This window comes from Festucalex cinctus, chromosome 10, assembly GCF_051991245.1.
Source record: "Festucalex cinctus isolate MCC-2025b chromosome 10, RoL_Fcin_1.0, whole genome shotgun sequence".
NCBI classification, from domain to species: domain Eukaryota; kingdom Metazoa; phylum Chordata; class Actinopteri; order Syngnathiformes; family Syngnathidae; genus Festucalex; species Festucalex cinctus.
In genome coordinates, this window is record NC_135420.1 from 10004429 (window position 1) to 10024224 (window position 19796).

General features: G+C 39.5%; 1 protein-coding gene and 18 non-coding genes across 21 annotated transcripts in view; 18 read left to right on the plus strand and 1 right to left on the minus strand.

Annotated features, from left to right (window-relative positions):
• pde4ba (phosphodiesterase 4B, cAMP-specific a) overlaps window positions 1-19796 on the minus strand; it is a 199959-nt gene that overhangs the window by 77377 nt on the left and 102786 nt on the right. The gene's annotated exons all lie outside the window — the stretch shown is intronic.
• Window positions 2685-2757, plus strand: trnar-ccu (transfer RNA arginine (anticodon CCU)). The gene has a single exon. It is a non-coding gene; the product is annotated as a tRNA-Arg (tRNA).
• Window positions 4360-4432, plus strand: trnar-ccu (transfer RNA arginine (anticodon CCU)). The gene has a single exon. It is a non-coding gene; the product is annotated as a tRNA-Arg (tRNA).
• On the plus strand, window positions 4651-4723 carry trnar-ccu (transfer RNA arginine (anticodon CCU)). Its single transcript has one exon. It is a non-coding gene; the product is annotated as a tRNA-Arg (tRNA).
• Window positions 5722-5794, plus strand: trnar-ccu (transfer RNA arginine (anticodon CCU)). The gene has a single exon. It is a non-coding gene; the product is annotated as a tRNA-Arg (tRNA).
• trnar-ccu (transfer RNA arginine (anticodon CCU)) lies at window positions 7027-7099 on the plus strand. Its single transcript has one exon. It is a non-coding gene; the product is annotated as a tRNA-Arg (tRNA).
• trnar-ccu (transfer RNA arginine (anticodon CCU)) lies at window positions 8027-8099 on the plus strand. Its single transcript has one exon. It is a non-coding gene; the product is annotated as a tRNA-Arg (tRNA).
• trnar-ccu (transfer RNA arginine (anticodon CCU)) lies at window positions 9109-9181 on the plus strand. The gene has a single exon. It is a non-coding gene; the product is annotated as a tRNA-Arg (tRNA).
• On the plus strand, window positions 9824-9896 carry trnar-ccu (transfer RNA arginine (anticodon CCU)). The gene has a single exon. It is a non-coding gene; the product is annotated as a tRNA-Arg (tRNA).
• On the plus strand, window positions 10419-10491 carry trnar-ccu (transfer RNA arginine (anticodon CCU)). The gene has a single exon. It is a non-coding gene; the product is annotated as a tRNA-Arg (tRNA).
• Window positions 11174-11246, plus strand: trnar-ccu (transfer RNA arginine (anticodon CCU)). The gene has a single exon. It is a non-coding gene; the product is annotated as a tRNA-Arg (tRNA).
• Window positions 12075-12147, plus strand: trnar-ccu (transfer RNA arginine (anticodon CCU)). The gene has a single exon. It is a non-coding gene; the product is annotated as a tRNA-Arg (tRNA).
• trnar-ccu (transfer RNA arginine (anticodon CCU)) lies at window positions 13276-13348 on the plus strand. Its single transcript has one exon. It is a non-coding gene; the product is annotated as a tRNA-Arg (tRNA).
• On the plus strand, window positions 14286-14358 carry trnar-ccu (transfer RNA arginine (anticodon CCU)). The gene has a single exon. It is a non-coding gene; the product is annotated as a tRNA-Arg (tRNA).
• On the plus strand, window positions 15367-15439 carry trnar-ccu (transfer RNA arginine (anticodon CCU)). Its single transcript has one exon. It is a non-coding gene; the product is annotated as a tRNA-Arg (tRNA).
• On the plus strand, window positions 16528-16600 carry trnar-ccu (transfer RNA arginine (anticodon CCU)). Its single transcript has one exon. It is a non-coding gene; the product is annotated as a tRNA-Arg (tRNA).
• trnar-ccu (transfer RNA arginine (anticodon CCU)) lies at window positions 17122-17194 on the plus strand. The gene has a single exon. It is a non-coding gene; the product is annotated as a tRNA-Arg (tRNA).
• trnar-ccu (transfer RNA arginine (anticodon CCU)) lies at window positions 17862-17934 on the plus strand. The gene has a single exon. It is a non-coding gene; the product is annotated as a tRNA-Arg (tRNA).
• On the plus strand, window positions 18765-18837 carry trnar-ccu (transfer RNA arginine (anticodon CCU)). Its single transcript has one exon. It is a non-coding gene; the product is annotated as a tRNA-Arg (tRNA).

Sequence of the window (19796 nt, forward strand, 5' to 3'; positions counted from 1 at the left end):
ATCTCGGGCACTGATTTGCATTTGCTAGCGAACAGCCAAAAAGAGTGATCCCCATTTAGCGTACTATGATTGATGGCCCATTCTTTCAAATCATATCTAAAAAGCACAATGACACAAACATCTTTTAATTCTAAAGGGTGTTTGTTTGTTTGTTTGTTTGTTTGTTTGTTTTTTGCTGTGTTGTTTTTTTTTTTGTTTCTTGCTATGGTGTGAAAGTTTTTATCTTGCTAGCTTGCTATCTAGCTTTTTCTAAGGACAGATTCATTTGTAATTTACAAGTAAATGTAATTTTTACATGTCACTAATTAAAAGCAATAAATCATGGCAGATTATCAAGGTATCTAAGCATATGGCGTCCCAGTGAAAAAGGCAGAAAAGACACAGTTGTCCAAATTTTCCAGAAGGTACGCCGATGTGTTGGTCAGTGGGTAGCCAGCGCATAGCTCCAACACTGGCCAAAATAGTGGCCCAACAGGCCAATGAATTGAATAAATGATGGGCCACTCCGGGCATGTCTCTGTGTACAGATGCTGCGTATACATTATACACTGTATGTCATGAGATTGTGCTGGTGTAATTAATGTCCACAGAGTATTAAAGCCCAATGTTAAGACATGCACTTCCACTAATGAGCATCACTCTCTCCATGCTTTTAAAACAATAGTGTCTGTAAAACATTGTTCAAAGCCCTGTTGTCTCAAGAGACAGCTCATCTTTAAATCACAGTTCATAGAAATGTGTGTGACTCGAAAGCCTGTTGAGGCAAGCAAACCGCAATCAGTCACCAAAGTATTCACCAAAAACCACAAATGGTTGCAACAGACGACTTCAAACAAATACAGCACTACACGCCTGTAAACATTAGATGGCGCCATGACCATTCTCAGGTCTGCGGGGAGGAATCCACAGACTCTCATACTAGCCGGCCACAAGATGGCAGTGACTTGCTGCATCTGCATCTGATTGCCTCCAGTTTAAGTAGGCAGGTCGTGAATTTCACATTGAAAAGAAGTGGCATACAAGATGGGCCACCAGATGGGCCACGCAATCAGGAAAAAGCGACTCAAACAAAATGACAGCTATAATGGATCAGAGCACTTTATCTAATAGATGTGATAAAGTGGTGGGGTCCTGGGGATACAACCTTTGTCAGAATTTTAATATACCTTGTAAAATGTTAAATGCACAAATGTCACTCATCTTAATATGTACCTCATAAAACTATATAATACTGGCATATGTCCTTAAAAGTGATAAGGATGCACCTTTTTTTCTTTAAATCTGTAGTTTTCAGATGTTAGAACTGAAAAACATATTTAAAGATTGGCATAAGTGTTAAACTGTCACAGTACCAGTCAGGGCTTGTACTGGCACCAAAAAAATTGACTTAGACCAGCCGACCCACTGGTTCAGTTTTCTCTCTTCATTGTAAATTGATTTATGGGCTTGACCCTCTCTTGGGCTAAAATGGAGGAAAACACTAATTAAATAGCACCACATGAGCCTCAAAAGATGCCAGCCCACCAGGCAGCCGCCCTGTATGCCAGGTGGCATATCCAGCCCTGGTCCTACTTTAGTACAGGTTTGATCTGATTTATTTTAGTCAATATCAGGCTGCAGACTAAAAGTATTTTTAACATACCCTGACAAGACGGTCAGAACATTTGAACAGTTCATGATACCTCAAAGCTGTTTGGATGTCGGCCATAAATAGCAAGCAAAAACATCAACAAACAAAATCTTAATAAAAAAAACAGATTAGAAGAGTTTTATCTTGGGAGCCAACACATGTGCATGTTAGGGTAAGGGAATGTTATGTATTTATCATCTTTCATGAAATATTGATACATTTGATAGATGTTTGGGAGAAACTAAAACCGAAGGAAAACCACAATTTCTGTAAAAGAAATTTCCAGAAAATAATCATTACTATGGGGCACGGCAGTTTGATTAATCTTGGCTTCTACTTGTATAGTGACTAGGGATGTAACGATATCCAAACGTCACGATATGATATTATCACGATATGAAGCTCACAATATGATAATTATCATGATATTGTGGGTAAGTTGGCAATATTTAAAAATAAAAGGTCACAATATTGTAAAAAAATTAACTCATACTTAAAAAAGCACAATATTGTTCTTTTGTACGTAACAGCAATGTTATTATTGTTATTATTATTATTATTATTATTATTATTATTATTATTATTATTATTATGTTATGTTGGTAATGCGCACACACACACACACACACACACACACACACACACACACACACACACACACACACACACACACACACACCCCACACACACACACACACACACACGTGGCTTTTAAACATAGAAGTGCCAAAACATCCCTAATAAAAATTAAATTGCACTAAAAAAATTATTCCCAACTGTTTATGATAACTTATACGCATGTACTACTTACTGTACCATTACACCTTTAATTGTGTGACAAAGCAATCAGATTCTGCGAGCTCAAATTCAACTGTTAACTGTCTTTTGAATAACATCAAATCTCGGAAAAACATCCTAACGTCAGACAAACTGTGAGGGATAAAAATAGTTTTGTTTGAACATGTATTTTCTTGTGATGACCAACTAAAATGTTGTGAAATCTTTGTTTTTATGACCGCCAAACAAAACCACTTTATGTTTCCACTTCTCTTGAGCCCCAGTGGCCTAATGGATAAGGCACTGGCCTCCTAAGCCAGGGATTGTGGGTTCGAGTCCCATCTGGGGTGCTTTGACTTTTAAGAGCATCACCTGCCACCATGGGGACCCTGCTTGGAAACCCTCCAAGGCATACGGCGGAGGCGTCCTTGAGCCAAGACACCAATACCCTGTGTGAGGTGGGCTAGGCTACAGCTTAGGACAAACAACACACAATATTGACGGATGAATGGATCACCTGGTACTTAAAGTGACTGAAAACCCCCCCAGAAAAGATAAAGTAATATGTCCTCTAAGAATACATCTAATTCCTCTCTCCAAAAATTGGTTATTTATCTAATCTCTGCTGGTGGAGTGCTGCTCCTTTCAGCATCACAACACGCTCACTCACACACGATTCTGTTTGACGTCAGACCCAATCATGCTGTGATTGCCAAAGGGCATGCATCTTTTCAATGTCCATGTTTTAAACCATGCAGAATCTACCAAACACTAATCCAAGAAGAATCAACAAATTAAGATAGAACATAGCATGTCTTGTTTTGACTCTAGCTCACTTAATTTTACAGCACAATTTATTAATTCATGTAAAGAGAGCATTTTTCACTGCATGTGGCAATAGTCCACACGCTGGGGTTTGTATTACAAACTTGAATACCAATTAAAGCAAGTAAACTGATGATACGTAATTTATTTATTTTTTAAATATTCTCAGATTTTGAATTTTATGTCAGCAACATGTTCTAAAAAAGATGGCACAGGGATAGCAAAAGACTGGGAAAGTTGAGAAACACTCAGAAAACACTTGCTAATATTCCACAAGTCAACTGCTTAATTGTGAAGATTGGACATAAATGTATTTTGTGAACAACTGCGTGACACAAAAGTCCAGCACTGTTTCTCAATGTACAACTGCAAGAAATTTAAATATTTCATCATCTACGGTTTATAATATCATCAAAAAATTCAGAGAATCAGGACAAATCTCTGCACGTGAGCAGCAAGACTGAAAACCAACATTGAATGCCACCATGTGTTGACAAAACCAATACAATTACAAAACACACAAAATGTACAGTAGGCCGACAGGCTGAAAATTTAGACACACATCATTCAATGTGTCAATTGCTTTATTTTCATTACTATTTACATTGTAGATTCTCACAGAAGGCATCAAAACTAAGAATGTACACATGTGGAGTTATGTACGCAAAAAAAAGTGCAATAATTGAAATCATGTTTTAGATTGTAGTTTCTTCAAAATAGACACCCTTTGCTCTGATTACTGCTTTGCACATTTGGCATTCTGACCTCTGGGAACTCATTCAGTGTTGTTGGGGAACCATTTCAGGTGATGACTCTTGAAGTTCATCAAGGGAATGCCAATAGTATGCAAAAAAAAAAAAAAGTGACTGTTTTGAAGAAACTAGAATATAAAACATGTTTTCAATTATTTTATTTTTTGTAAGTACATAACTCCATATGCGTTCATTTACAGTCTTGATGTCTTCAGTGAGAATCTACAATCTAAATAGTCATAAAAATGAAGGAAATACATTGCATTAGGAGGTGTGTCCAAACTTTTGGCCTGTAATGTATGTGATGTAAACAAAATTGAGCGGCGTGTTTTAAGAGTGATAAATGAAACTACTTTTCTGCTCCATTGCTCTCAAGCCCCAGTGGCCTAATGGATAAGGCACTGGCCTCCTAAGCCAGGGATTGTGGGTTCAAGTCCCGTCTGGGGTGTTTTTACATTTTAACAGCTGTGCTAAAGAAAAAAAAAATGTGGAAATTCCATAGGTCAACTGATTCATTGGAAGCAGGTGAGTACCATGGTTGTACCTGATAACTACTCCTGAAGTTCATCGAGGAAATGCCAAGAGTGTGCAAAAAAAAATTAAAAATCCTGCACCATTTTGAAGAAACTAGAATATAAAACCACTTTCCTGCTCCATTACTCTCAAGCCCCAGTGGCCTAATGGATAAGGCACTGGCCTCCTAAGCCAGGGATTGTGGGTTCGAGTCCCATCTGGGGTGGTTCTACATTTAACACCTGTAGGATGTTAAAGGAAAACAAACACCTGTGACAGTCCAATAGGTCGAATGGTTAATTGGAAACAGTCTAGTGCCATGATTGGTTATGAAAGGAAAATCCATTGAACGCTTAGTTGTTCACAAGTTAGGCCACTTTGCGAGCAAATTGTCCAACACTTTTCCCAACGTACAATAGCAGGGAAATTTAGTCATTATCTACGGTCCATAATATCATCAGTAAAGTCTGAGAATGTGGAGAAATCTCTGCATATGAGTATCAATTCTGAAAACCAACATTCAACACTGCAATAAAAACTGGCATCGTTGTCTAAATGATATTGTCACAAGGGCTCAGGAACACTTCAGAAAACCGTTGTCAGTTAACACTTGTCACTACATCTACAAATGGTAGTTAAAACTCGACCATACAAAGTGAAAGCCATATACAGTATCAACAACACCCTGAGATGCCGCCGGCTTCTCTGGGCTCAAGCTCATCTGGGATGGACTGACACAAAGGGGAAAATTGCGCTGTGGTCGGACGAGTCCATATTTGAAACTGTTTTTGGAAATCGTAGATGTGTCTGCCTGCAGACTAGATGAAAAGGACCATCCAGATTGTTCTCACATGCATAGAGACAGATTGTTGTGAAGTTATACTGCACCATGTTTGGATTAACACTTCCTAAAGCGATAATGGCGGAACAGTATGATAATATACGTATGATAATATATGCATATACCACTACTTACTATCCCTTTACACCTATGAATTGTTTGGCAAAGCAATCAGATTCTGTGACTAAGAGCAGCTCAAATTAAACTGGTAACTCATTTGCATGACATCAGATCTCAGAAAAACATGACTTAATCAGTGTAAGAATAATGTACAGTAATGCTGACAAAACAAATAACACGACATACAGCACACAAAATGTGACACAAACAAAATTGAGGGTCCGCATTTTTTTATGACCTCCTTTCTGCTCTGCTTCTATCAAGCCTCAGTGGCCTAATGGATAAGGCACTGGCCTCCTAAGCCAGGGATTGTGGGTTCGAGTCCCATCTGGGGTGCTTCTACATTTAACAGCTGTGGGATGCTAATGAAAAAAATGCCTGTGTCAATTCCACAGGTGAATTGGTTAATTGGAAACAGGTAATTGTCATAATTATAGAAGCTACCAAACACTAATCCAAGAAGATTCAACAAATTAAGATAGAACAGATAGATTAATCCAGCTCACTTCCTTTTAATGCACAATTTATAAAATGGTGTGAAGAGAGCATTTTTTTCACTGCATATGGAATTTCCGTTGAGAAAAAAAAAAAAAAAAGTCCACATACTGGAGTTTGTATTACAAACTCGAATACCAATTAAATTAGGATATTGTGCAAATTGCAAACCGTAAATAAAATTGTACAATGATTTGTAAATCCTTTTCAACCTACTGTATATTCAATTGAGTAGTCAGTACAGTACAAAGACAAGATATTTAATGTTGAACGTTATTCATTGATTTATTTTAAATAATCTGGCATTTTGAATTTGATGCCAGCAACATATTCCAAAACAGATGGGACAAGTTGAGGAACCCTCAGAAAACACCTGCTAATATTCCACAGGTGAACTGCTTACTGGAGTAGAAGCCACAGACTTCCAACTTCCAGGTTTCACACATCAGCGCCTTTTCCGGCCACTGCTGGCCGTGTTCCAACACGCTCCCACCCAGCATGTCTCAGCTCTGAAATGCTTCGGACACCAGTAGATAAGAAGATGGAGTTTTGTACAAAAGTGAATTGAAAACATGTTTTAGATTGCTCTGATTGCGCTGCTTTGCACACTCTTGGCATTCGCACCTCTGGGAACTCATTCAATATTGTTGGAAAACCATTTCAGGTAACTACTCTTGAAGTTCATTGAGGGAATGCCAATAGTGTGCAAAAAAATCAAAGTAAAGAGTGACTATTTTGAAGAAATTAGATTGCATGACCGCGACACTTGTGAGGAGCAAGCGGTTCAGAAAATGGATGGATGGATGATTGCATGAGAAGGTGCGTCCAAACTTTTGGCCTGTACTGTATACTAGTTGCCCTGGCTGACATACCAGCCCAGGGTGTCCCCTGCCTACTACCTGGCTGAGATGGGCGCCAGCAACCCTTGTGACCCTTGTGAGGAATAAACGGTCAAGAAAATGGATGGATGGATGGATGGATGGATACTAGTTTGTGATATCAACAAAATTGAGGGGGCACGTTTGTTTTTTTTGTATGACTGCCAAATAAAACCTCCTTCATGCTTGCTCCTATCCCCAGTGGCCTAATGGATAAGGCACTGGCCTCCTAAGCCAGCGATTGTGGGTTCAAGTCCCATCTGGGGTGTTTGTATTTGTAATGGCTGTGCAACACTTAAAAAAAAAAAATAATTCAGCTGAAAAATCAAATTAATTGTCCAACACAAAAATGCTGAGAGCCTGTTTCTCAACATACAATAACTGAGAATTTACAGATATTGTTGTCTATGGTTCACAATAACATAAAAAAGAATCAACGTGTGGAGTATTAGCAAACAAAAAAAAGAGGTGCAATAACTGAAAATGTGTTTTAGATTCTAGTGTCTTCAAAATAGCCACCCTTTGCTCTGATTACTAATTTTCACACTCTGGGAATTCTCACCAGGTGGCACGGTGGGTGAGTGGTTAGCACATCCCAGTATTGAGGACTCGGGTTTGAGTCCAGGCTCCGGCCTTCCTGGGTGGAGTTTGCATGTTCTCCCCGTGCCTGTGTGGGTCTTCTCCGGGTACTCTGGTCTCCTCCCACATTCCAAAGACATGCATGGCAGGTTAATTGGGTGCTCCAAATTGTCCCTCTAGATGTGGTTGTGTGTCTCTGTGTGCCCTGCAATTGGCTGGCAACCAGTTCAGGGTGTACCCCGCTTGCTGCTCAAAGCCAGCTGAGATAGGCTCCAGCACCCCCCCATGACCCTTGTGAGGAGTAAGCGGTTCAGAAAATGGATGGATGGATGAAATTCTGACCTCTGGGAACTCATTCAATACTGTTGGAGAACCATTTCAGGTGACTACTCCTGAAGTTCTTCCAGGAAATGCCAACCAACTAGAATATAAAATATGCTTTCAATGATTTCATCTTTTTTATGTATATGTGTTCACTCACAATTTTGCCTTTAGTGAGAATCTACAATGTAAATGAAGGAAATACATTGCATGAGAAGGTGTGTCCAAACGTTTGGCCGCTTCTGGTTTTAATGAGTGACAAATGAAAACCACTTTCCGGTTCCATTACTCTCAAGCCCCAGTGGCCTAATGGATAAGGCACTGGCCTCCTAAGCCAGGGATTGTGGGTTCGAGTCCCATCTGGGGTGGTTCTACATTTAACAGCTGTGAGATGCTAAAAAAGAAAAAAAAACAACACATCTTTGACTGCAGGCATAGCTGACTACAATCGGTTTCCTCCTCAAACCTGTTTATTAGGGATGACTGTTCAGACTTTTTTTTTAGCAAGTGTTCAAATCCGAACTGGCCCTGTTCAGATTGAGCCACTTGACAGGTTGCTGTGGCAACGACGTGGAACGGAGGCGCGTGTCATGTTCAACGTCATCGTGAGGCTGTTTACCGCTCCCCGTTCATCGCAAGTGTTAAGCGCTTTTCTTCTCTTTCTTTCTTTGTTTCTTTATTTCTTTGGTTTTTTTAACGATAATTGTATGGCTACGGACGGGCACTAATTTGCTATTTGCGGTTGCACATGTGAAGAACTGACGGGGTCAGCGCAAGTATTGTAAATTGTCACTGTATTTCTAATTGAGCATGAGAGGAAGTGGAGCCGTCAAGGCATTTAACTGCCAAGCATGCGAGGAAGCAACTGGGCAGCGAACCGATTGGATATTGACAGCACGGGCGCATTGGTTTTTGCACGCAAAGAGTGACGTCACACAGTCAAATCCGTTCTGAGTGTTTAGAGCTGATCAGACTGAGACGCATCCTGTTCAAATCGGATATGAAACTACCTTCCACATGTGGTTTTAATCCGTCCCGCAGAAATCGGATTTCATGTGCTTTGTGACTGTTCAGACTACAGAAGAGCCATCCACTTTCAATCTGGATCGGTTAAAAATCAGATTTGGGCTGCTAGTCTGAACGTAGACTAAGAGCAGCTCAAATTAAACTGTTAACTCATTTGAATGACATCGGATCTCAGAAAAATATCACAACTTGATCAGTGTAAGAAAATTTGTGCCATTTTGTCACATGCCAGCAAAATAAATACAATTACATACAGTACACAAAATGTATGTGATATATATAAAAAAAATAAAAAATAAAAAAATTTTATGACTACCAAATGAAAACTCTTTACTGCCCCATTTCTCTCAAGCCCCAGTGGCCTAATGGATAAGGCACTGGCCTCCTAAGCCAGGGATTGTGGGTTCGAGTCCCATCTGGGGTGTTTCTACATTTAACAGCTGTGGGATGCTAAAGAAAAAAAAACACCGGTGTAAATCTACAGGTCAACTGGTTAATTGGGAACAGGTGATTGCTTATAAAAGTAGCGTCCAATGAAGTCTGAGTTGTTCACAGGTTAGGCTGGGTGAGCAAATTTAACACTTTAAGAACATTGTTTCTCAACATACAACACCTGGGAATTTACCGACGACATTAGCTATGGTCCATAATAATAATAAAAAAAAACTAAGAATGAACACATGGAGTTTTGTATGTTTGAAATAAATGAATACATGTTTTAGAGTGTAGTTTCTTCAAAATAGCCACTCTTTGCTCTGATTACTGCTTTGCGCATTCGGCATTCTCAATTCTGGGAGCTCATTGTTGGAGAACCATTTCAGGTGACGACTCTTGAAGTTCATCGAGGGACTGCCAATAGAGTGCAAAACAATCATCAGAGCGAAGAGTGACTTTTGAAGAAACTGGAATATAAAACATGTTTTCAATTAGTTCATCTTTTTTTTTAAGTACATAACTCCACACGTGTTCATTTACAGTTTTGATGCCTTCAGTGGGAATCTACAATGTAAAGAATTTTTAGTTATTTTATGACTGCCAAATAAAACCTCCTTCGTGTTCTACCCAAGCCCCAGTGGCCTAATGGATAAGGCACTGGCCTCCTAAGCCAGGGATTGTGGGTTCGAGTCCCATCTGGGGTGTTTCTACATTTTAGTTTTGCATTGTGTTTTAGCCCCTAATCATGGCTCCAAAGAAAGCAAGTGTAAGTGGTAAAACTGGTGAAGAAAAGAGGAAAATAGTGTGCACAGAAATGTTTGCATTTTGTTTTTGTTTTTTTCATCATTTTAGATAGGATATCTAAATAAAACAGTGTCTATTTCAACCCTTTTCTATTTATGCTAAACAGTATACAGTGCAGTTGATGGTGTAAAATAGTGAAGAAAAAAAAATTGGAAAAAGTTTTTTTTTTAGACTTGGAACGGATTAAAATTATTTACATTATATCTAATGGGAAAAATTGCTTCGGATTTCGAACAAATCGCTTTTAGAACAGCCTTCTGGAACGGATTATGTTCGAAAACCGAGGTTTGACTGTACATGGTTTTCTGAATCAATACCACACTTGAAAGGGAAAATCGAGTCAATATCGATTATTCCATATTTTAACCCGGCCTTTTTTTTTTGACGACTGCCAAATAAAACCAATTTCATGCTCCATCCAAGCCCCAGTGGCCTAATGGATAAGGCACTGGCCTCCTAAGCCAGGGATTGTGGGTTCGAGTCCCATCTGGGGTGGTTCTACATATAACAGCTGTGGAAAACTTAAAAAAAAATAAAAAATAAAAAATGCACACACAATCCCTGTGAGCTGGTTAATTGGAATTGGTGAGTGTTATACTTGTTTATAAAAGTAACATCTAGACTCACTTGTTCACAAGTTAGGCTGTGGTGAATTTCACCACTTTGTGAACAACTGTGTGAGCAAATTGTCCAACACTGTAAGAGTTTCTGCCTGGGAATTTACAGACGTCACTAAAAAAAAACGAAACAAGAATGAACACATGGAGTTTTGTATGTAACAAAAAGGGTGAAATAACTGAAAACATGTTTTAGATTGTAGTTTCTTCAAAATAGCTACCATTTGCTCTGATTACTGCTTTGCACACTCTTGCAATTCTCACCCGCGAACTCATTCAATACTGTTGGAGAACCATTTCAGGTGACTACTCTTGAAGCTTATTGAGGAAATGCCAATAGTGTGCAAAAAAAAAAAAAAAAAAGTATTTTAAAGAAACTAGAATATAAAACCACTTTCATGCTCCATTTCAATCAAGCCCCAGTGGAGATATTAAAATAATCGATTCATGGTTTTATGAATTGATACCACACTCGAAAAGGAAAATCGAATCAATAGATTATTCCAATCTAGCCTTTTTTTTATCACTGCAAAATAAAATCTGCTTCATGTTCCACCCAAGCCCCAGTGGCCTAATGGATAAGGCACTGGCCTCCTAAGCCAGGGACTGTGGGTTCGAGTCCCATCTGGGGTGTTTCTATTTGTAACGGCTATGGAGTGCTTTAAAGACACACACACACCCGTACATTCTACTAGCGAGCTGGTTAACAGTTGAGTCTCATGGTAGTTTATAAATGGAACATCCATGGAAGGCTCAGTTGTTCACAACAGTCTGAGGTGAAGTTCACCGCTTTGTGAACAAATTGTCCTATGTTTTAAGAACGCTGTTTCTCAATCTCATAGTAGGGTCCATAATATCATCAGTAAATTCAGATAATGTGCAGAAATTTCCACATCTGAAAACCAACATTCAACATCACTGCATTAAAAACTGGCATCATTATATAAAGCAGAGTTCACCAATTCCGGTCCTTGAGGGTCCTAAGTCCTGCAGGTTTTAGATGTTTCCGCCCTCTAGCACATATGATTCATATAATCATCTCATCAGCATGCCTGATAACGACTCTGAGCTTTAGCATCAAGTGTGTTGGTAGGCAGAAACAAATAAAACCTGCAGGACTCCGGACCTCGAGGACCAGAATTGATGAACCCTGTTTTAAAGGATATTACCACAAGGGCTCAGGAACACTTCACAAAACCATTCTCATTTAACACAACTTGACACGACTGTCCCTTTACACCGATTAATTGTTTGACAAAGCGATCAGATTCTGTGACTAAGAGCAGCTCAAATTAAACTGTTACATTCTCACCCGAGAACTCATTCAATACTGTCGGAGAACCATTTCAGGTGACTCCTCTTGAAGTTCATCGAGGAAATGCCAAGAGTGTGTAAAAAAAAAAAAAAAAAAAAATGAAGAAACTAGAATATAAAACCACTTTTCTGCTCCATTTCTCACAAGCCCCAGTGGCCTAATGGATAAGGCACTGGCCTCCTAAGCCAGGGATTGTGGGTTCAAGTCCCATCTGGGGTGTTTTAACATTTAACAGCTGTGCTGAAGAAAAAAGAAAAAAACAGTGGCAACAGGTCAACTGGTTCATGGGAAACAGGTGAGGACCATATTTGCTTATGGAATATCCGTGGCTATTCAGGCTCAGTTCACAAATAAGACTGCGGTGAAGTTCACCACTTTGTGAGCAAATCGTCCAACACTTTAAGAACACTGTTTTTCAAAGTACAAAAGCAGGGAAATTTAGGTATGTCTATCTACGGTCCATAATAACAAAAACAAAAATCACGGAATCTGGAGAAATCAACAACATTCAATGATCATCACTTCATTAAAAACCGCCATCTTTGTATCATTGATATTGTCACAAGGGCTCAGGAACACTTCCGAAAACCGTTGTCAGTTAACACAACTTGACACTACATCTACAAATGCTATTTAAAACTCTACCATGCAAAGCGAAAGCCATATATCAACACAAGCTCATCTGAGATGGACTGACACAAAGGGGAAAATTGTGCTGTGGTCTGACGAGTCCATATTTGAAAATGTTTTTGGAAATTGTAGATGTGTCCAGCAGGCCAAAGAAGAAAAGGGCCATCCAGATTGTTTTCACATAGAGATAAATTGTACTGAAGTTCTACTGCGGCATGTTTGGATAAACCCTCTTCCTAAACCCTTTAACGTGGAACATCCATCCATCCATCCAATTTCTTGACCGCTAATTCCTCATAAGGGTCGCGGGGGGTGCTGGAGCCTATCTCAGCCGGCTCTGGACAGGAGGCGAGGTCCACCCTGAACTGGTTGCCAGCCTATCGCAGTAACATGGAACAGTGGTCACCAGTTTGGCCCCAACGGTATGATAATATATACGCATACACTACTATTTACTGTCCCTTTATACCTATGAATTGTTTGGCAAAGCAATCAGATTCTGTGACTAAGAGCAGCTCAAATTAAACTGGTAACTCATTTGCATGACATCGGATCTCAGAAAAACATGACTTAATCAGTGTAAGAATAATGTACAGTAATGCTGACAAAACAAATAACACGACATACAGCACACAAAATGTGACACAAACAAAATTGAGGGTCCACATTTTTTTATGACTGCCAAATGAAACCTCCTTTCTGCTCTGCTTCTATCAAGCCCCAGTGGCCTAATGGATAAGGCACTGGCCTCCTAAGCCAGCGATTGTGGGTTCAAGTCCCATCTGGGGTGTTTGTATTTGTAATGGCTGTGCAACACTTTAAAAAAAAAAAAAAAATCAACTGAAAAATCAAATTAATTGTCCAACACAAAAATGCTGCTAGCCTGTTTTTCAACATACAATACCTGAGAATTTACAGATATTGTTGTCTATGGTCCACAATAACATAAAAAAAAATACAAAGAATCAACGTGTGGAGTATTAGCAAACAAAAAAAAGAGGTGCAATAACTGAAAATGTGTTTTAGATTCTAGTGTCTTCAAAATAGCCACCCTTTGCTCTGATTACTAATTTTCACACTCTGGGAATTTTCACCAGGTGGCACGGTGGGTGAGTGGTTAGCACAACCCAGTATTGAGGACTCGGGTTTGAGTCCAGGCTCCGGCCTTCCTGGGTGGAGTTTGCATGTTCTCCCCGTGCCTGTGTGGGTCTTCTCCGGGTACTCTGGTCTCCTCCCACATTCCAAAGACATGCATGGCAGGTTAATTGGGTGCTCCAAATTGTCCCTCTAGATGTGGTTGTGTGTCTCTGTGTGCCCTGCAATTGGCTGGCAACCAGTTCAGGGTGTACCCCGCTTGCTGCTCAATGCCAGCTGAGATAGGCTCCAGCACCCCCCCATGACCCTTGTGAGGAGTAAGCGGTTCAGAAAATGGATGGATGGATGAAATTCTGACCTCTGGGAACTCATTCAATACTGTTGGAGAACCATTTCAGGTGACTACTCCTGAAGTTCTTCCAGGAAATGCCAACCAACTAGAATATAAAATATGCTTTCAATGATTTCATCTTTTTTATGTATATGTGTTCACTCACAATTTTGCCTTTAGTGAGAATCTACAATGTAAATGAAGGAAATACATTGCATGAGAAGGTGTGTCCAAACGTTTGGCCGCTTCTGGTTTTAATGAGTGACAAATGAAAACCACTTTCCGGTTCCATTACTCTCAAGCCCCAGTGGCCTAATGGATAAGGCACTGGCCTCCTAAGCCAGGGATTGTGGGTTCGAGTCCCATCTGGGGTGGTTCTACATTTAACAGCTGTGAGATGCTAAAAAAGAGAAAAAAACACATCTTTGACTGCAGGAATAGCTGACTACAATCGGTTTCCTCCTCAAACCTGTTTATTAGGGATGACTGTTCAGACTTTTTTTTTTAGCAAGTGTTCAAATCCGAACTGGCCCTGTTCAGATTGAGCCACTTGACAGGTTGCTGTGGCAACGACGTGGAACGGCGTGTCGTGTTCAACGTCATCGTGAGGCTGTTTACTGCTCCCCGTTCATCGCAAGTGTTAAGCGCTTTTCTTCTCTTTCTTTCTTTGTTTCTTTATTTCTTTGTTTTTTTTAACGATAATTGTATGGCTACGGACGGGCACTAATTTGCTATTTGCGGTTGCACATGTGAAGAACTGACGGGGTCCCGGCTACAGCGCAAGTATTGTAAATTGTCACTGTATTTCTAATTGAGCATGAGAGGAAGTGGAGCCGTCAAGGCATTTAATTGGCAAGCATGCGAGGAAGCAGCCGGGCAGCGAACCGATTGGATATTGACAGCACGGGCGCATTGGTTTTTGCACGCAAAGAGTGACGTCACACAGTCAAATCCGTTCTGAGTGTTTAGAGCTGATCAGACTGAGACGCATCCTGTTCAAATCGGATATGAAACTACCTTCCACATGTGGTTTTAATCCGTCCCGCAGAAATCGGATTTCATGTGCTTTGTGACTGTTCAGACTACAGAAGAGCCATCCACTTTCAATCTGGATCGGTTAAAAATCAGATTTGGGCTGCTAGTCTGAACGTAGCCTAAGAGCAGCTCAAATTAAACTGTTAACTCATTTGAATGACATCGGATCTCAGAAAAATATCACAACTTGATCAGTGTAAGAAAAATTGTGCCATTTTGTCACATGCCAGCAAAATAAATACAATTACATACAGTACACAAAATGTATGTGATATATATAAAAAAATAAAAAAAAATAAAATTTATGACTACCAAATGAAAACTCTTTACTGCCCCATTACTCTCAAGCCCCAGTGGCCTAATGGATAAGGCACTGGCCTCCTAAGCCAGGGATTGTGGGTTCGAGTCCCATCTGGGGTGGTTCTACGTTTAACAGCTGTGGGATGCTAAAGAAAAAAAAACACCGGTGTAAATCTACAGGTCAACTGGTTAACTCATTCACTCCCAGCCGTTTACACTGAAGCAACCCGGTTCCGTTTTACTGGATTTGGACTGATTTTTGCGAGGGCCACAGAATATTGTGTTCTACTGCTATAAAAACATGGAACATACCAAAAGAAAGTTTAGAGTCTCTTCTTTCATCAGGAAAAAAAAAAAAAAAGTATATTTGTATCTGTTTCCGTTTTGCAGCAATTAGCATTAGAATATAGCTAATTTTCATCATTATTCACAAGTTTCTTGTTGCAACGTGGGCCTGGTTGATCTCTTATACTCTGCTGCCACCTGATGGCCGAATTTTGTAATAACTACCATTTCTTTTAAGCGATCTCTTCAGGTCAGAGGCTGCATCAAAGCCTCAAACCCTGCTCTAGCATTTAAAAAAAAACAAAAAAAACAGAAAAAAACGAATAAATACGTCTTTGGGAGCAAATGAGTTAATTGGGAACAGGTGATTGCTTATAAAAGTAGCGTCCATTGAAGTCTGAGTTGTTCACAGGTTAGGCTGGGTGAGCAAATTTAACACTTTAAGAACATTGTTTCTCAACATACAACACCTGGGAATTTACCGACGACATTATCTATGGTCCATAATAATAATAAAAAAAAACTAAGAATGAACACATGGAGTTTTGTATGTTTGAAATAAATGAATACATGTTTTAGAGTGTAGTTTCTTCAAAATAGCCACTCTTTGCTCTGATTACTGCTTTGCGCATTCGGCATTCTCAACTCTGGGAGCTCATTGTTGGAGAACCATTTCAGGTGACTACTCTTGAAGTTCATCGAGGGACTGCCAATAGAGTGCAAAACAATCATCAGAGCAAAGAGTGACTTTTGAAGAAACTGGAATATAAAACATGTTTTCAATTAGTTCATCTTTTTTTTTAAGTACATAACTCCACACGTGTTCATTTACAGTTTTGATGCCTTCAGTGGGAATCTACAATGTAAAGCATTTTTAGTTATTTTATGACTGCCAAATAAAACCTCCTTCGTGTTCTACCCAAGCCCCAGTGGCCTAATGGATAAGGCACTGGCCTCCTAAGCCAGGGATTGTGGGTTCGAGTCCCATCTGGGGTGTTTCTACATTTTAGTTTTGCATCGTGTTTTAGCCCCTAATCATGGCTCCAAAGAAAGCAAGTGTAAGTGGTAAAACTGGTGAAGAAAAGAGGAAAATAGTGTGCACAGAAATGTTTGCATTTTGTTTTTGTTTTTTTCATCATTTTAGATAGGATATCTAAATAAAACAGTGTCTATTTCAACCCTTTTCTATTTATGCTAAACAGTATACAGTGCAGTTGATGGCGTAAAATAGTGAAGAAAAAAAAATTGGAAAAAGTTTTTTTTTAGACTTGGAACGGATTAAAATTATTTACATTAAATCTAATGGGAAAAATTGCTTCGGATTTCGAACAAATCGCTTTTAGAACAGCCTTCTGGAACGGATTATGTTCGAAAACCGAGGTTTGACTGTACATGGTTTTCTGAATCAATACCACACTTGAAAGGGAAAATCGAGTCAATATCGATTATTCCATATTTTAACCCGGCCTTTTTTTTTTGACGACTGCCAAATAAAACCAATTTCATACTCCATCCAAGCCCCAGTGGCCTAATGGATAAGGCACTGCCCTCCTAAGCCAGGGATTGTGGGTTCGAGTCCCATCTGGGGTGGTTCTACATATAACAGCTGTGGAAAACTTTAAAAAAATAAATAAATAAACGCACACACAATCCCTGTGAGCTGGTTAATTTGAATTGGTGAGTGTTATACTTGTTTATAAAAGTAACATCTAGACTCACTTGTTCACAAGTTAGGCTGTGGTGAATTTCACCACTTTGTGAGCAAATTGTCCAACACTGTAAGAGTTTCTGCCTGGGAATTTACAGACGTCACTAAAAAAAACAAACAAGAATGAACACATCGAGTTTTGTATGTAACAAAAAGGGTGAAATAACTGAAAACATGTTTTAGATTGTAGTTTCTTCAAAATAGCTACCATTTGCTCTGATTACTGCTTTGCACACTCTTGCAATTCTCACCCGCGAACTCATTCAATACTGTTGGAGAACCATTTCAGGTGACTACTCTTGAAGCTTATTGAGGAAATGCCAATAGTGTGCAAAAAAAAAAAAAAAAAAAGTATTTTAAAGAAACTAGAATATAAAACCACTTTCATGCTCCATTTCAATCAAGCCCCAGTGGAGATATTAAAATAATCGATTCATGGTTTTATGAATTGATACCACACTCGAAAAGGAAAATCGAATCAATAGATTATTCCAATCTAGCCTTTTTTTTTATCACTGCAAAATAAAATCTGCTTCATGTTCCATCCAAGCCCCAGTGGCCTAATGGATAAGGCACTGGCCTCCTAAGCCAGGGATTGTGGGTTCGAGTCCCATCTGGGGTGTTTCTATTTGTAACGGCTAGGGAGTGCTTTAAAAACACACACACACCCGTACATTCTACAAGTGAGCTGGTTAACAGTTGAGTGTCATGGTAGTTTATAAATGGAACATCCATGGAAGGCTCAGTTGTTCACAACAGTCTGAGGTGAAGTTCACCGCTTTGTGAACAAATTGTCCTATGTTTTAAGAACGCTGTTTCTCAATCTCATAGTAGGGTCCATAATATCATCAGTAAATTCAGATAATGTGCAGAAATTTCCACATCTGAAAACCAACATTCAACATCACTGCATTAAAAACTGGCATCATTATATAAAGCAGAGTTCACCAATTCCGGTCCTTGAGGGTCCTAAGTCCTGCAGGTTTTAGATGTTTCCGCCCTCTAGCACATATGATTCATATAATCATCTCATCAGCATGCCTGATAACGACTCTGAGCTTTAGCATCAAGTGTGTTGGTAGGCAGAAACAAATAAAACCTGCAGGACTCCGGACCTCGAGGACCAGAATTGATGAACCCTGTTTTAAAGGATATTACCACAAGGGCTCAGGAACACTTCACAAAACCATTCTCATTTAACACAACTTGACACGACTGTCCCTTTACACCGATTAATTGTTTGACAAAGCGATCAGATTCTGTGACTAAGAGCAGCTCAAATTAAACTGTTACATTCTCACCCGAGAACTCATTCAATACTGTCGGAGAACCATTTCAAGTGACTCCTCTTGAAGTTCATCGAGGAAATGCCAAGAGTGTGGAAAAAAAAATAAAAAATAAAAATTTAAGAAACTAGAATATAAAACCACTTTTCTGCTCCATTTCTCTCAAGCCCCAGTGGCCTAATGGATAAGGCACTGGCCTCCTAAGCCAGGGATTGTGGGTTCAAGTCCCATCTGGGGTGTTTTAACATTTAACAGCTGTGCTAAAGAAAAAAAAAATGTGGAAATTCCATAGGTCAACTGATTCATTGGAAACAGGTGAGTACCATGGTTGTACCTGATAACTACTCCTGAAGTTCATAGATGAAATGCCAAGAGTGTGCAAAAAAAAATTAAAAATCCTGCACCATTTTGAAGAAACTAGAATATAAAACCACTTTCCTGCGCCATTACTCTCAAGCCCCAGTGGCCTAATGGATAAGGCACTGGCCTCCTAAGCCAGGAATTGTGGGTTCGAGTCCCATCTGAGTTGGTTCTACATTTAACACCTGTAGGATGTTAAAGGAAAACAAACACCTGTGACAGTCCAATAGGTCGAATGGTTAATTGGAAACAGTCTAGTGCCATGATTGGTTATGAAAGGAAAATCCATTGAACCCTTAGTTGTTCGCAAGTTAGGCCACTTTGCGAGCAAATTGTCCAACACTTTTCCCAACGTACAATAGCAGGGAAATTTAGTCATTATCTACGGTCCATAATATCATCAGTAAAGTCTGAGAATGTGGAGAAATCTCTGCATATGAGTATCAATTCTGAAAACCAACATTCAACACTGCAATAAAAACTGGCATCGTTGTCTAAATGATATTGTCACAAGGGCTCAGGAACACTTCAGAAAACCGTTGTCAGTTAACACTTGTCACTACATCTAGAAATGGTAGTTAAAACTCGACCATACAAAGTGAAAGCCATATACAGTATCAACAACACCCTGAGATGCCGCCGGCTTCTCTGGGCTCAAGCTCATCTGGGATGGACTGACACAAAGGGGAAAATTGTGCTGTGGTCGGACGAGTCCATATTTGAAACTGTTTTTGGAAATCGTAGATGTGTCTGCCTGCAGACTAGATGAAAAGGACCATCCAGATTGTTCTCACATGCATAGAGACAGATTGTTGTGAAGTTATACTGCACCATGTTT